This window comes from Malus domestica, chromosome 10 (assembly GCF_042453785.1).
Source record: "Malus domestica chromosome 10, GDT2T_hap1".
Classification (NCBI taxonomy): Eukaryota; Viridiplantae; Streptophyta; class Magnoliopsida; order Rosales; family Rosaceae; genus Malus; species Malus domestica.
In genome coordinates, this window is record NC_091670.1 from 15,545,670 (window position 1) to 15,562,522 (window position 16,853).

Sequence of the window (16,853 nt, forward strand, 5' to 3'; positions counted from 1 at the left end):
CCATCTAAGATTTGTTCTCTTGTCATATCCTCGTAGTACTTGTTGCTACGGAAGCGTGGGCGCAGACGGTTCGTGATTTGGAGTTACGGTTAAAGTTTTACGGAACTCTAACCTGAGAAGTACTTTTACATTGGTTAATATATATATATATATATATATATATATATATATTTATATATTTATGTGTTATTATTGTTATTAGTTGTTATTAGAAATGAGAAAAGAATGAGAAGGCATCGGGAGGAAAGGAAAAACAGAGAAAAAGAAAGATTGGGCAAAACAGCCCAATCGGAGAAGGAGTTGGCAAATTACGAAAGGAGAGAGGAAGGGTTGGCCAACCAGAGAAGAAAGCAGGAGGGAAAGGAGGAAGAAGAAGAACTAGCTAACCGGACCTACGACCCGATTCCATATTACGACCCGGTTCTTGACCTGGTCGTATCTCCTTCGTCCGAGGTCCATTGGAGGTGATTCCGGTGTCTATGGAACGTTCTCGTCGAGCCCAACATCCCTGTGGTGGTAGATTATCAAATTTCTTATCAAATTTATTCGAATTGAAGCCGTACACCCACGGTGGTTTCGACGGGTTTTTCCTTTCTCCCGTGAATTTAGAAATGATTCCTTCCAATTACCACCACCATTATACTCCTTAGAACCCAGGAACAAAGCCCATGCAGTGGTGGAGGCGTCGGAGCAAGTTTGAAGGCCGAATCAAATCACACCCAAAACTAGGGTTCTGACGGGTTTTGATGAAATTGGAGCCTTTAAAGGACAAATTGGCCTTGGCCTCAGGTATAAAGTTTACTCTACTCATTGAGATCTTCATTTCTGTATTTTTTGAGAATTTTTTGAAATAGTTGGATTTTCCGGCGAGCCGAGGCGGCCGACCGCCACCCGCGGCGGCCCGTGCGGCGGCGCGTGGCCAGTGGCCCGCCAATGTCATTCTTAGCATGTGTTTAATGTTCTAGGTTCAGTTTTGATAATTGATTGACGTAAGTTGAGTAATTGAACCTAAGTTCGTTACGATTCATGGTTAGGTGAAAATGTGAATTGATGATCCGACGGTTGGATCGTCACCAAACTTTGATACGTTGTAATACGTAATATTTGAGGATTATAGGAACTTAGGGATTGGGAATCCGATTCCCGGATCTTCCGGAATTGGAGTTGTAAGTTCATAAAATAGAATGTTAACCATCACTTGGTTTTGACAATTGACGGAGATCCGACCGTTGGATGGTAAGGAAATTTTAGGATGTTGTTCTAGAGATATATTGTGGACCTCTTGAAGTTATGGATTGGAAATCTGAGTTGCAGATCTTCCGGATCGAACTACGTAGTGACGTGTTTTATATAAATATATTCTATTGATATGATTTCTGAGGTTGATTTGATGATTGTTCTAGGCACCGATCGTCATGACGCCTTGATGTGTTGTGCTAGGGAGTTGTAGGGCGAACTCCAGGTGAGTGGGCAGTATTTTCTGTATTTACCTATATACTATTGATTTTTCCCAGAAATTGAATTTAAATGAAAGTATGTTTTAAAATGTCATGCATACATATGTGAATTATATGAATTAGTATTTTGTGCATATATATGTTAAACGGTGCTGTGAACGCACAGGTGAGTATCAAGTGAGTTTTATGTTAATCATGTGATTTATTGTGATGTGAATTGTGTTGAGAGGTCATAACTTGCACTCATGGTGTTAGTGCTTATTTTATTCACCCTGCACCACACGCTCACCTTGGATCTAAGTAGGTGCATGTCGTACAGGCCATTAGAGGGTTCCGACATGTCGTACAAACCATGAGAGGGTTCCGACTTGTCGGTGAACTTAGATTTTTATACAGCTATTGATGAGAGAAGCACTAGAGCGTATTATTACACCATTCTTATTGTATAGACTACTTTAGGTAGTTCCGATTTATGTGCAGAGTAGTGCCGTACAGGTCACAGTTGGTGACTCCGGTTGGATTGGATATTGAGCTATAGAATTAACCGTACAGGACCAGCTGCAGGGTCTCCGATTGATTCCTTATTTCACCTGTTATAATGTTGCATCCTTATTATGTTTTGATGCATAGCATGGCATATTTTCTTGAAAAGTGTTAAAGACTTGTGATTTGTGTTTTGAAATTATATATGGCTATATATATACTATTTTCTGGGAAAGTATACGGGTTTTACAGCAAGGGGTTAGAAATGTTATTAACTGAAATATTTTCGAAAAGCTTTGTTTTACTGACCCACTCAATCTTGTTTTGCGCCCCTCCAGGTTCTAGTTAGTAGTGTTGGTGGCTCACGAGGATTCCCATGGTGTTCTGACAGAATTCACAAAAGTAGGACTCACCCTCGGGTGGTACATCTTAGTAATTGTATCTTTAAAGCTTCCGGACTGTGTAAATGGTTACGTCACTCTCATGTGACGGCCAGCATACCCTCATTCGGGACGGGGTGTGTCAATTGGTATCAGAGCCTAGGTTGCAATCCTGGACATCTTGAGAATTTCCTAGTGTCTTCTGTCAGAACTATACCGCCTCTTAGTGAGCCACGTAGTTCAGATGAGCCTAGTTTCCCTGATATAGCATTTTAGGGGAAGCTATTGCTAATGTGATTCAGTCTGTTATACGTCCTTACCCAAAGGACTCCTTTTGAGAATGGTTATAAGTTGAATCTGAATCACTTTAAGGAAATGAAAGACCGGAGGGAGCAAATCCATGGTTTAATCATTTGGAAAAGGCGTTTCAGATTCTGCAAGTTAAGGGAATCTTTCTTTTGAAAGGTAGGTCGAGATGACTACCTGGTTTCTGAGTATTGAATTTGCATCCTGGTGTAGGCAAGAGTCTTATTTGATGTTATCGGAGGACATAAGTGTTTGAAAGTTGTTTAAAGAATTGTTTAAGAAAAAATTTATTTCACCGACATATATTGATGATAAGAAGCAGAAGTTCACAAATTTGAGACAAGGAAAGATGACGGCGAATGAGTATTATAGAAAGTCTACAGACTTGCCTCGTTTCCATTCGGAAGTTGTTGCTAATCCGGTCGAGTTGTTATGTCGTTTTAGGATAGATAATAAGAAGACGTGGCGTTCTTCGGCGACCACTATTCATTGTACTTCTTACCAGGAGTTTACGAGATGTTGAGAATTGAGGACTCTGAGAACATGATCAGCGAGAGTAAAGAAGAATAAGAAAAGAATTGGAATAAGAGGAAAAACGATAAAGTTAAAGATCCGTCATATCAAGGACCTCGAAAGACTCAGAGCTTCAAAAGAAGTGAAGCTAGAGCTAATTCTTCCAGCTGAGGTTTTAGTGCCACTGGTCAAAGGCGAAGTGATAGATTTACTGGTGACCCCAGATCTTAGAGACAAGGTGACTCTGGTAGAGGAAATGTACCTTTGTGCCGTAGGTACAATAATAGACACTTTGGAGAGTGTGGAAAGCAATGAATGCTACATATGGACAAATGGGACATAGAGCTGTATATTGTCCCCAGAATCAATAGATGCCCAACGGTCTTCCTTGCCACCACTAACGTCGATCTAGCAAGTTCCTGGATCTATTAGTTATGGTCAGTTAGGTCGTGGTGTGCAGGGGTGAAGTAATCAAGCTATTAGAGGTCACGAGGGATGAAAACAAGTCGATGACGTGTTAACATATCACTGCAAGATGCTTTGAATCATTCGGGCTTGATTATGGATACGTTAGATATTTTGGTCACTTTGCCAGAATTCATTGGTCATGATGCGGAAATTTGATGTTTTGGAAGATGTTGCAAAGAGAGTAATGTTGGAGCACGATCGAGGCGTATATATGTATTTCTAATGAAATGCATGATGGTAATATTGCACCCTTAAGAATTATTACTTACTTATCGAGATAACAGTGAGTTATCGTTATTGTGGGCTGCAGACCGTAATATCCATAACTTGTTTGTTAGATTCGTTAAGCAAGTAAACAGGTTGGTCATTCTATGTTGGTTATGATTATTCAGGGTGTCCAGTGATGGTGGAAGAAGTAGTTATGCCAACGAATCTTATCCCGTTAGACATTGTGGATTTTGATGTGATTTTAGGCACATATTGGTTGCATTATAATCGTGCCAATATGTTTTGCTACAGGAAATCAGTTACTTTCCATTGTCTTGGATTATCAGAGGTTACTTTTGTGAGTGAGCAAAGTGGAGTGAGGTATGCCGTTATTTCTGTTGTGAAAGCAAACAGATTGTTATCAAAAGGTTGCCAAGGATACCTAGCTCATGTGGTATTGCAGGATCGTACTCCTAGTATTTTGGATGACGTACGAGTGGTAGACATTTTCCTAATGTGTTTCCGGAATGATTTACCTGGATTGCCACCAGACAGAGATGTGGTGTTCATTATTGAATTGTCTCCAAGTACAGATTTTATGTTATAGATTGGTTCCTACAGAGTTGAAGGAATTGAAAATTTAGTCACAGGAATTGGTTGATAAAGGTTTTAGTTAACCTAGTACGTTACCTTGGAAAACCCCAGCTTTGTTTATAAGGAAGAAAGACGGGACCTTAAGAATATGTATGGATATTAGGTATTTGAATCGGGTAATGAATAAGAACCGTTATCCATTACCGCGCATTGATGATTGTTTGATCAGCTTAGAGGTACCTATGTGTTTTCAAGGAAGAGTTGAGGTCTGGTATACTCTGTGGAGCCAAAAATAATCACAAGGCGACATGTGGATTTTTGACAAAAAAAGACAAAACTACCCTTGAGGTATACCGGGATTCCTACGTGCAATCAGCAGACAATTATCCTTCAACCAAGTCAAAAGTGCCCAAAATAGGTATCAACTTAAAACCTAATTTATTCATATATTTCCCATTTCATTATTTAAGCTAATCAATTAGCTAAATAATATACTTATTCCTTTCATATTTCCTAAAATTGACTAATTAAGGGATTAATTACCTAATCAATCCCTTAATTATCAACTAAACCTCCAAATTATAACCAAAAACCCACTAGGGCCGGCCATGCCCTTTACTTTCTGTTTGTTGCTGCCATTTTCTCCCCCTTTTTATGACATTCAAATAGCTAGTTAATTAGGTTATTACTATTTGCTAATTAACTAGCCAATTATTTCCATAACTCCCCAAAATAACTAGCCCATTATCTCCATAACCCCCCAAAATAAATCACCCTTTCCTCTCCTATAAATTGGGTCCAATTTTCACAAAACACTAGTTCCAATTCTCTTACAAAAAATCCCAAATATTCTAAACACTATTTCTCTCTAAAATTCTAACTTTGGCATCGGAGGTTCTTCGGCCAAAGCCCCCCCCCCCATTCATCGTGGGCGCGTGAGGCTCTTGGCCTTAACCTAAGGTGCTAGTTGTTTTGTAGGTGCAAAATCGTCCAAGATCGAAGAGGAGAAAATTTGCATCCACAAATTGGTGCTTTCATTGAGAGTTGAAATCCATACTCGTAGAAGACTCTCGCACAAAAAGGTTTTTTCTTTATTTTCTAGTCCATTTGAATATTTTTCATACGTTCTTATTATTAGAATTTTTTACTTGCAAAGGTTCTTTGATAAAACGTATAAGCAAAATATAATGGCTAGAAATTTAGAAAATTCCATAAGTGAAAATTCTAATATACAAGAAATGGGATTGCGGAGATCCGTGAGGCAAAATGCGACAATAAGGGGAGCGGCATCACCACCACGAGTTTCCACCATGGGAACCACCGCGGTGGCTACCTCGGTAGCCACCCACAGCGAGGTCCATGATGCCTTCACCACGGCCACCATGGGAACCACCGCGGTGGCTACTTCGGTAACCATTCATGGCGAGGTCCATGGAGCTTTCACCACGGCCCGAGCTGTGCCATCCAAGGCTCACGGTACCAAGACCACGATCCAAGCCGCGCCATCCAAGTTTACGTGGACCCAAGCCCAAGCCTCGCATTCACATGCACCGCGCATTAAGCAGCCTGCTTCCGTCGAGCAGCCCACTCCCGTGGCCCAGCCTGCTCTCGTGACCCAGCCTGCTCCTGACGAGCAGCCCACTCCCGTGGTCCAGCCTGCTCCCGACAAGCATCCCATTCCCGTGGTCCAGCTTGCTTCCGTCGAGCAGCCCACTCCCATGGCCCAGCCTGCTCCCGCCAAGCAACCTGCTCTCGCGGCCTAGCCTGCTCGTGCCAAGCAGCCTGCTCTCGTGACCCAGCTTGCTCCCGACGAGCAGCCCACTCCCGTGGTCCAGCCTACTTCCGTCGAGCAGCCCACTCCCGTGGCCCAGCCTGCTCTCGTGACCCAACCTGCTCCCAACAAGCAGCCCACTCCCGTAGTCCAGCCTGTTTCCGTCAAGCAGCCCACTCCCGTGGCCCAACCTACTTCCGTCGAGCTGCCCATTCCCGTGGCCCAGCCTGCTCCTGCCAAGCAGCCTGCTTTCATGACCTAGCCTGCTCCCGACGAGCAGCCCACTCCCGTGGTCCAGCCTGCTTCCATCGAGCAGCCCACTCTCACCGCCTATCCTGCTCCAGTGGCTTTCCAAGCAGCCCAAGTCGGCCCAAGACTATCTCAACCATCCGGACCTACCATCGAACTGAGGGCATTCTCACCATATTTTTTCGCGGGTTTGACATTTCCCAACTCAAATCTCGCGCCCGAAGTCTACCACCCTTTCACTGCCCAATGAGGCGCATTCCTTCCAAGCTCTTCCAATCCAAATGGCGAACAACACTTGTCTCGACAAGTCATAGAGTTGACGAGCGCCCTTGCACAACAGACAACCTTGGTGAATCAACTTTTGCAATGCATTGGGATCCAACGTGCCTTGGACGAGGTATCCCGAAGTAGAACAAGGGCAGACAGACCTTTTCAGCAGCGTCCTGGTAAGCAGCCACTCGACCAGCCACGAGTTGAACGTTTGGGCAGTGTATATTCCCATCTTAGCGCGCGGAGGAGCATGTACTCTCGACTAGGCCCACGGATGAGCATACATTCACGGTTGGGGTCATACTCCGATAGTCAACATGAGCAACCTTCCGGGCAAAGTGTCCATTCGCGGGTAAGCCCACAAGGAGCATCTTCCACCTCACATCAGAGTAGGCAGCACGACGGACGGAGAGAAGCAGTCATTCAATCCAGCTCAAGTTCAACCAGCAGCCTGCGAAGAACTCGTTCACCTGCTAGGAACGCACCACATGCACTGCATCCGCGACATAGATGAGCCAAACTCATGGAAGAGCAGCCTAGACCAGTAAGTCATGGCTGGAGGCAGCCGAGAGATCCGCTACCCCAACAAAGGCAAATTCAGGAAGAAGTATAAATACTCTTGACCAAGCGATTGCATGATTTCCAACGCAACGAGGTCACCGACGAGGCACTACGACGGAACATGACCAATATAAGCAGGTCACCCTTCATGGATGAGATCGAGCAGGCAGAGCCTCCACGCGAGTTCAGCATGCCACATTTCACATTTTTCAAAGGGGATGAAGACCTGGAGAGACACTTAAAGCGCTACCGAAGCGCAATGATCCTTTATCGAAACAATGATGATCTCATGTGCAAGATATTCGCCACCACTCTACAAGGCGAGGCGCAAGATTGGTTCTACACCCTGCCGCCACAATCCATCCGGAATTTCTACGAACTTTCTTTGGTTTTCACCAAAGAATATTCATCCTATCGCTCGATCAAAAAGAAGTCTGACCATTTGTTCGACGTCAAGAAGAACCCAAAGGAGTCGCTTCGCGACTATGTGAGGAGGTTCAAAGTAGAGAAGGCAAAAATAGTCAGATGCAACGACTCGATAGCTAGAGCAGCCTTCCAAAAAGAACTTCCGGCAGACCACCTGCTATTCTGAAAATTGATCATGAAAGAAGATCTAACTCTGGCAGACTCTTTTGCTTTGGCAGAGAAGCATGCACTTTGGGATGAGGCTCGCCAATGCACATTTAAAGACTTGAAGAAGTACCCGACATCACCTCCCTAGAAGCAGCGGAGGACCTATTCGCATGTTTGACGGTATCTAAAGTAGCAATAAGCTCTACCATCATGTGAAAAGAGCTAGGGGCTCGACTACTTGTATTCTACAGTTAAAAAGCTTTCCTCGATGCTATTAAAAATTCAAAAGCTAACTTTGGCGATAGTTGTTGCAACCCAGAAGCACAAGTTTTACTTTCAAACGCATGCAGTCATCCTCATGACATATTATTCTTCCCAATCCAGACGCCCGACGATAAAGGCATAGACCCCGGCGGATGTGAAGTTTTCTGACGAACATAACACTGGAAGGACACACTCAGAAGCAAGTTTTGTCTTCGTCACCCTAAAAGATTCTACATAGGAGCAACATGTACCGGCAGTTGAGTACCACTTCTTGCTGCGCACCACATGGCCCTAGCCGACCCTTACTCAATGATTCAACTCTAGAGTGGCCCAATACCGGCAGTTGAGCATCTCCTGCTGCGTATGACATGGCCCCATCTCCACAGCTCCCTACTGCGCATTCACGCCGAGCCTAGGTGACGCAACAGAGCGGCCCAACGATGCCTCAGAAGTAGCCGAGCACACTCTAGCAGCGCCTACTCCACCCGATGGAGACTTCTGGCATTTGCATGTCGACGGCGCAGAAAAGCCTTCATCACTGCCTGTAGAGAAGGATCCAAAAAGACTATTCTCATCTGGAAAGGTCTGTACAAGATCAGCAGAGTAGACGGCAAGAGTAATTACACCCTCGCCACCATGAAACGGCAAAAAGATCGAAAAGCAGTGGATGGCTTACAATATGAGGAAGTACATGTGTGACCTCCCGCTACATCAAAACCTGAAGACTCAAGAAGCTCGACGGGCACCACCTCACAAGCTGAGGACTATCCAGTTGTTATGCAGTTCCTACCTTACAGCTAAAGTTCTCGTTCGTTTCACTCGTTTTTCAATGAGGAATTTAGAAGTAATCACAACTTGGCTTGGCTGTATGCTTACAACAACTAATCACTCCTGCACTTCAAAAGAAGACTGCGCCCTTCTTAGGGACTCATCGCAGGAATTGCGCCCCCCGAGGGACCAACTATGCTCTCCAGTGCGAGAGGGTAAACCAATTCCCCGACACCCATATGGGTTAGCTCTCCAAGATGGGAGGATAAACTTTATACTCCGAATATCCAGACGTGGATGAGCCTGGCTGCCCTAGTATAACTAGAAGCACGATGGCTTGCGCTGGGATTCCTAGAAATAGCCACAATGGTCTTTTTCAAGGCTTAGCTAACTGAAGGATTTTGGGTCTCTTGGCCTAATCCGTGGGAAACTGAGCCCTAGATACGGAGGGGGCACATTATGCAGTACGCCCTACAGATGGCTGCCCTGGAACCCTAAAGCTGCTACCGAGTGCACTAAGGTAGCCTACGGATTTCGGAAGACTGCCTACGGCTTGCCCTTCGAGCAATAAAACCGCACTAGACTTATACAACCGCACATTCTTGTGAAAGGTTAAACAAGCTAGCACGCATATACGAAGTTTTATCCACTGCCGACATGCTACGTAGTCGATAAGCTTCACCTCTGCCAAGTGCGGAACAACCTACACCAAGTCCTAGAGTGTTGTGATACTTGCTACGTAACCTACGGAATTGGAGAAAGTCAAGGTTAACAGCCTAGTGGTTACGCGGACTTGTCTGCTTCTGTAAGTAAGGCATCCGACTGCCAACCCAATGGCTAACAACTTTGCAAAGTTCTACACCAACACCTACGGCTGCATAGGCTAAGCGGGCTTGTCTGCTTATAAAAAAGTAGCATGCCTGCCACTGGTCTATCAAGTCTAAAGGTTAGGGCATGAACAAAAGAAGCGAAGATGAAGAAAAGCGAAGGAAAACATGTTTATAAACAACTAGCAAAGGCCGAAGGAGTTCAAGCAAAACAAGAGCTACAAGGAAAAACAAAGAAAATCTTAAAGGCTACCTAGATGACTGCACTTTAGCAGCCTGGACATCCCACGACTATTCCGTCGCCATACCTTCAGCAGCCGCGAAGCTCTTAGCAGCAGCATCACCCTTGACTGCTCCAGCCTGGGCACCAACTTCTCCAACTACTTCACCAATACCAACATGGGCGCGTTGCGGCTCATCCACTTTTTTCTTCAAATTTTCGTTGATCTTCAGTACACCTTGAAGTTCCAACACTTGGGGTTCAAGCCTATCGACGATTCTCTTGAAGTGGATCACTTGATTATAAGCAGCAATCAACTTTTCATACTTTGCATAAGCAAAGAAAGAAGTCTTTGGTTTTTCTCAGCCGGCATCTCTTGAACAGGCATGGAAGATCCATTTTCCCACCTTCACTTGCAGCAGGATCCACAATGGTGATTGGACGAACCAATGCATCCACCTTGATCCTATTCACCTCTTATTTTAGAAGCAGCCCACGTTTCTCCTGATGAAGATAGTTAAAGTAGCCAACACCATTCGTGGTACCCAGTAGGGGAGTTCAACCCAACATTCCAACAGCCCATGAGACCCACAATCTCCTCATTTCTCTCAATCGCCAGCCTGGTCCGAGTCAGGTCCAAGAGCCCAAAGGACATGAGCCATGCGGCTCGCCTAGCACTGCATCCCAACGCCACAATCCGCGACCCCAGCCATACAAGCAGCCCTTGGCTCAAGCCAAGCCAAGCTGCCCAAGTAGTGGTCCCTGCCACGACATCTCCTCGGCCCATGCCAAGCCAACTCCCGGTCCCTGCCAGCCGACATGTCGCACCACCCCGACGGCTGCCCTGCAATAGCACTATCCAAGAAGAAGGCAAGAAAAATTAAATTTTTCTTACATCGGTGCGGCACGGAGAAGACGAAGAAATCAACGAAAGACGGTCCTTTGCACGGGCAAGATGTAGAAGATTGCTAGAGGAGGGGGAACAAATATCCTCTAACTTTCTCTCTCTTGTTAGGTAGAATAAATCGCTCTCCAAAGTTGATTTAAAAACCCACTTAAGGTGGAATTAAATAGGCTTTGAGAGAAATTTATTTCCCTTTCCTAGAAGGATCTAATTTCCATTTAAAGAGAGAATCAACATCAAAATAGGAAGCAGTCTTAAGTTTCCTAAAGCAAGAAAATCTCTACACCTGTTGCCCTTTCCTACAAGCAGCCCAACAGGTGTGGGGGCATTTGTGGAGCCAAAAATAATCACAAGGCGACACGTGGATTTTTGACAAAAAAAGACAAAACTACCCTTGAGGTATACCAGGATTCCTACGTGCAATCAGCAGACAATTATCCTTCAACCAAGTCAAAAGTGCCCAAAATAGGTATCAACTTAAAACCTAATTTATTCATATATTTCCCATTTCATTATTTAGCTAATCAATTAGCTAAATAATATACTTATTCCTTTCATATTTCCTAAAATTGACTAATTAAGGGATTAATTACCTAATCAATCCCTTAATTATCAACTAAACCTCCAAATTATAACCAAAAACCCACTAGGGCCGGCCATGCCCTTTACTTTCTGTTTGTTGCTGCCATTTTCTCCCCCTTTTTATGACATTCAAATAGCTAGTTAATTAGGTTATTACTATTTGCTAATTAACTAGCCAATTATTTCCATAACTCCCCAAAATAACTAGCCCATTATCTCCATAACCCCCCAAAATAAATCACCCTTTCCTCTCCTATAAATTGGGTCCCATTTTCACAAAACACTAGTTCCAATTCTCTTACAAAAAATCCCAAATATTCTAAACACTATTTCTCTCTAAAATTCTAACTTTGGCATCGGAGGTTCTTCGGCCAAAGCCCCCCCCCCATTCATCGTGGGCGCGTGAGGCTCTTGGCCTTAACCTAAGGTGCTAGTTGTTTTGTAGGTGCAAAATCGTCCAAGATCGAAGAGGAGAAAATTTGCATCCACATACTCTTAAGTTGAAAGTAAAGCATGCTAGTCATTTTGAGTTGGTGTTGCAATGTTTGAGGAAACATTGGTAGTATGCAAAGTTTGACAAATGTCAATTTTGGACAAATCAAGTGACATTTCTGGGACATATTATATCCGCTTAAGGTATTCAAGTGGATCCTTAAAAGATAGCAGCGGTTGAGAATTGGGAACAACCTCAAACCGTCACTAACGTACGGAGTTTTCTTGGCCTAGTAGGATAGTATAGACGGTTTGTGAAAGATTTTTCAGTCGTTGCTTTGCCATTGGCGAGATTGACTAGAAAAGAGGTTAAGTTTGAATGGATTGAGAATAGAAGAACGAGAAGTAGCCTTACTTGCTAGTTCCAAGTTAGGCCTATTTTGGTTGATTGTATACTCGATGCCCAGATGAATGAGGAAGAAATTCAAGAATTAACTGAGGCAAAGAATAAAGGGAAAAAGAAAGACCTTATAGTTAGAGAATCATATGGCATACTTATGCAAGAGAACGGGATGTATGTGCCTAATGATGTGGAATTAAAGAAAGCAATTTTGACGATGCACACTGTTCAGCTCATGCAATGCATCCAAGAGGTACTAAGATATATCATACTCTTCAACTATTTTATTATTGACTGGGTATGAAAAAGGAAATTGCTGAGTATGTAAGTAGGTGGATCATCTGTCAGCAGGTTAAAGTGGAAAGAAAGAAGCCTTTTGGATTGATGCAATCACTTCCCGTTCCTTAGTGGAAATGGGAAAATATAACTATGGATTTCGTGTATAAGCTTCCACGTACACAGAATGGATTTGATGGTGTTTGGGTGTTTGTAGATCGGCTTACCAAGTTAGCACACTTTATTCCAGTGAGGGAAAAGTATTCTTTAAACTGATCAACTATAATTGTTGTTATCGAAGGTTGTAAAGTACTATAGAAAGCCAATGAGTATTATTTCGGATCGTGACCAAGGTTACTTCTAAGTTTTGGTTGGCGTCAAGAGGCTTTGGATACAAGGCTACTTTATAGTACGGTTTATCATCCTTAAACATATAGGCAATCTGAGAGGACGATTTGGATGTTGGAGGATATGCTAAGATCTTCAATATTGCAGTTTAGTGACGCTTGGCATAAACGGTTGGATTTGATGGAATGTGCCTACAACAGCAACTTTCATTCGAGTATGGATATGATACCATTTGAGGCATTATATGGGAAAACTTGTAGTACACCTTTGTGTTGGTCAAAAGTTGACGAAAGAGTTTTGGTGGGCCCTAAGATTGTGGATGAGACTACTCATAATGTTCAAATGATTAAGTCTGACTTGAAAGCGGCCCAGGATTGACAAAAAAGCTTAGTAGACAGACATGTCACTGACCGGGTGTATAATATAGGTGATTGGATGTTTTTAAAGTTATCACCTTGGAAAAGTATGGTTCGGTTTGGAAAGAAAAACAAGTAAGTCCTAGATACATCAAACCATATGTGATCACGAAAAGAGTCGATGAAGTTACTTACAGGCTTGAGTTGCCTCCAGAGTTGTCTAAAGGGCACGATGTGTTTTATGTTTCGATACTTCGACATTACATCTCAGATCCTTCACATGTGATACCTCCTCAACCTTTGGAAATCAATCTGGATTTGACGTATGATGAGGAGCCAGTGACTATCTTGTATTGAAAAAACATTGTGCTGAGGAATAAGACAATGAGTTTGGTGAAAGTTTATGGAGGAATCTTTCAGTGGAAGAAGCTACTTAGAAGTCAGAGAATCGGCTGAGAGAGATCTATCTCAGATTATTTTATGGTTATTGATGAATTGTAATTCTTGTGTGAATTTCGAGGACGAAATTCTATTAGGTGGGTAGATTGTCACAGCCCATCCCTAATTTTAAGAGTTTTTAAAGTTTAATAAAGGATTTTACATAAATGCCCTTTGAGGCACGCGCATTGTTCGAGGTTAATCGTTGGGTCGCGCCATCTAAGATTTGTTCTCTTGTCATATCCTCGTAGTACTCGTCGCTACGGAAACGTGGGCGCATATGGTTCGTGATTTGGAGTTACGGTTAAAGTTTTACGGAACTCTAACCTGAGAAGTACTTTTACTTTGGTTAATATATATATATATATATATATATATATATATATATATATATATTGTATATATTTATGTGTTATTATTGTTATTAGTTGTTATTAGAAATGAGAAAAGAATGAGGAAGGCATCGGAAGGAAAGGAAAAACAGAGAAAAAGAAAGATTGGGAAAAACAGCCCAATCGGAGAAGAAGAAGGAGTTGGCGAATTAGGAGAGGAGAGAGGAAGGGCTGGCCAACCAAAGAAGAGAGCAAGAGGGAAGGGAGGAAGAAGAAGAACTAGCTAACCGGACCTACGACCCGGTTCCATATTACAACCCGGTTCTTGACCCGGTCGTATCTCCTTCGTCCGAGGTCCGTTGGAGGTGATTCCAGTGTCTATGGAACGTTCTCGATGAGCCCAACATCCCTGTGGTGGTAGATTATCAAATTTCTTGTCAAATTTATTCGAATTGAAGCTGTACACACACGGTGGTTCCGACGGATTTTTCCTTTCTCCGGTGAATTTAGAAATGATTCTTTCCAATTACCACCACCATTATACTCCCTTAGAACCCAAGAACAAAGCCCATGCAGTGGTGGAGGCGTCGGAGCAAGTTTGAAGGCCGAATTGAATCACACCCAAAACTAGGGTTCCGACGGGTTTTGATGAAATTGGAGCCTTTGCAGAACAAATTGGCCTTGTCCTTAGGTATAAAGTTTACTCTACTCATTGAGATCTTCATTTCTGTATTTTTTGAGAATTTTTGGAAATAGTTGGATTTTCCGGCGAGCCGAGGCGGCCGACCACCACCCGCGGCGGCCCTTGGCTAGTGGCCCGCCAATGTCATTCTTAGCATGTATTTAATGTTCTAGGTTCAGTTTTGATAATTGATTGATGTAATTTTAGTAACTGAATCTAAGTTTGTTACGATTCGTGGTTAGGTGAAAATGTGAATTGACGATCCGATCGTTGGATCGTCACCTAAATTTGACACGTTGTAATACGTAATATTTGAGGATTATAGGAACTTACGGATTCAGAATCTGATTCACGGATCTTCCAGAATTGGAGTTGTAAGTTCATAAATTAGAATGTTAACCGTCACTTGGTTTTGACAATTGACGGAGATCCGACCGTTGGATGGTAAGGAAATTTTAGGATGTTGTTCTAGAGATATAGTGTGGACCTCTGGAAGTTATGTATTGGAAATCTGAGTTGCAGATCTTCCGGATCGAACTACGTAGTGACGTGTTTTATATAAATATATTCTATCGATATGATCTATGAGGTTGATTTGATGATTGTTCTAGGCACCGATCATCATGACGCCTTGATGTGTTGTGCTAGGGAGTAGTAGGGCGAACTCCAGGTGAGTGGGCAATATTTTCTGTATTTACCTATATACTATTGATTTTTTCCAGAAATTGAATTTAAATGAAAGTATGTTTTAAATGCCATGCATACATATATATGAATTATATGAATTAGTATTTTGTGCATATATATGTTAAACGGTGCTGTGGACGCACAGGTGAGTATCAGGTGAGTTTTATGTTAATCATGTGATTTATTGTGATGTGAGTTGTGTTGAGAGCTCATAAGCTGCACCCATGGTGTTAGTGCTTATATTATTCACCCTGCACCACACGCTCACCTTGGATCCAAGTAGGTGCATGTCGTACAGACCATTAGAGGGTTCCGACATGTCGTACAGACCATGAGAGGGTTCCGACTTGTAGGTGAACTTAGATTTTTATACAGCTATTGATGAGAGAAGCACTAGAGTGTATTATTACACCATTCTTATCGTACAGACTACTTTAGGTAGTTTCGATTTATGTGCAGAGTAGTGCCGTACAGGTCACAGTTGGTGACTCCGGTTGGATTGGATATTGAGCTATAGAATTAACCGTACAGGACCAGCTGTAGGGTCTCCGGTTGATTCCTTATTTCACTTGTTATAATGTTGCATCCTTATTATTTTTTGATGCATAGCATGGCATATTTTCTTGAAAAGTGTGAAAGACTTGTGATTTGAGTTTTGAGATTATATATGACTATATATATACTATTTTCTGGGAAAGTATACGGGTTTTACAGCGAGGGGTTATAAATGTTATCAACTGAAATATTTTCGAAAAGCTTTGTTTTACTGACCTACTCAATCTTGTTTTGCACTCCTCCAGGTTCTAGTTAGCAGTGTTGGTGGCTCACAAGGATTCCCACGGTGTTCTGACAGAATTCACAAAAGTAGGACTCACCCTTGGGTGGTACATCTTAGTAATTGTATCTTTAAAGCTTCCGGACTGTGTAAATGGTTACGTCACTCTCACGTGACGGCCAGTATGCTCTCCTTCGGGACGGGGTGTGGCATAGATTCCTCGCTCCAAATATGGGAAAACTTCATTCAATTTAGTTCGAATAAAATTTTCAATATAGTTTTATTGATTAAGAGCTTTTTTGGCATTCAAGGTCTTGTGTTGGACGTACCTTGTCCAATATCGTTTGAATAAAATAAAACACAAAAGAAAAAGTTCCGATAAGCTTGTAATTTTTCTTGCGTTCAATCCCTATCGAGACGCGTTTCATGTCATTTTCTCTCTATAGTATCATATGGCAAAGTAAGCTTATAATTTGGGGAATTTTTATTTGAATTTTTTATACCAAACATTCATGGCTTTTAGATATTTGATCAAACCACTTTCTACAATTTTCACTAATTAAATCTAAAGCATAACAAACTTCGAAAATCCTGCAAAAAGATCCTGTTAATTTATGTCCCATTAATCTAATATACTTCAAAAGAAAAAAAATTAACAAAAAAATTAAAATTATTCACATGACATAATTAATTGACATATCAGTAAACATATGAAATCCACATTTACCAC

At 42.5% G+C, this 16,853-nt stretch overlaps 1 long non-coding RNA gene across 1 annotated transcript; it reads left to right on the forward strand.

The window, feature by feature from the left end:
* Positions 1-216: 216 nt before the first annotated feature.
* LOC139188921 (uncharacterized) lies at positions 217-16,523 on the forward strand. Its single transcript, XR_011572339.1, has 3 exons — positions 217-789; positions 1,404-1,462; positions 16,149-16,523. It is a non-coding gene; the product is annotated as an uncharacterized lncRNA (long non-coding RNA).
* The last annotated feature ends 330 nt before the right edge of the window (positions 16,524-16,853 follow it).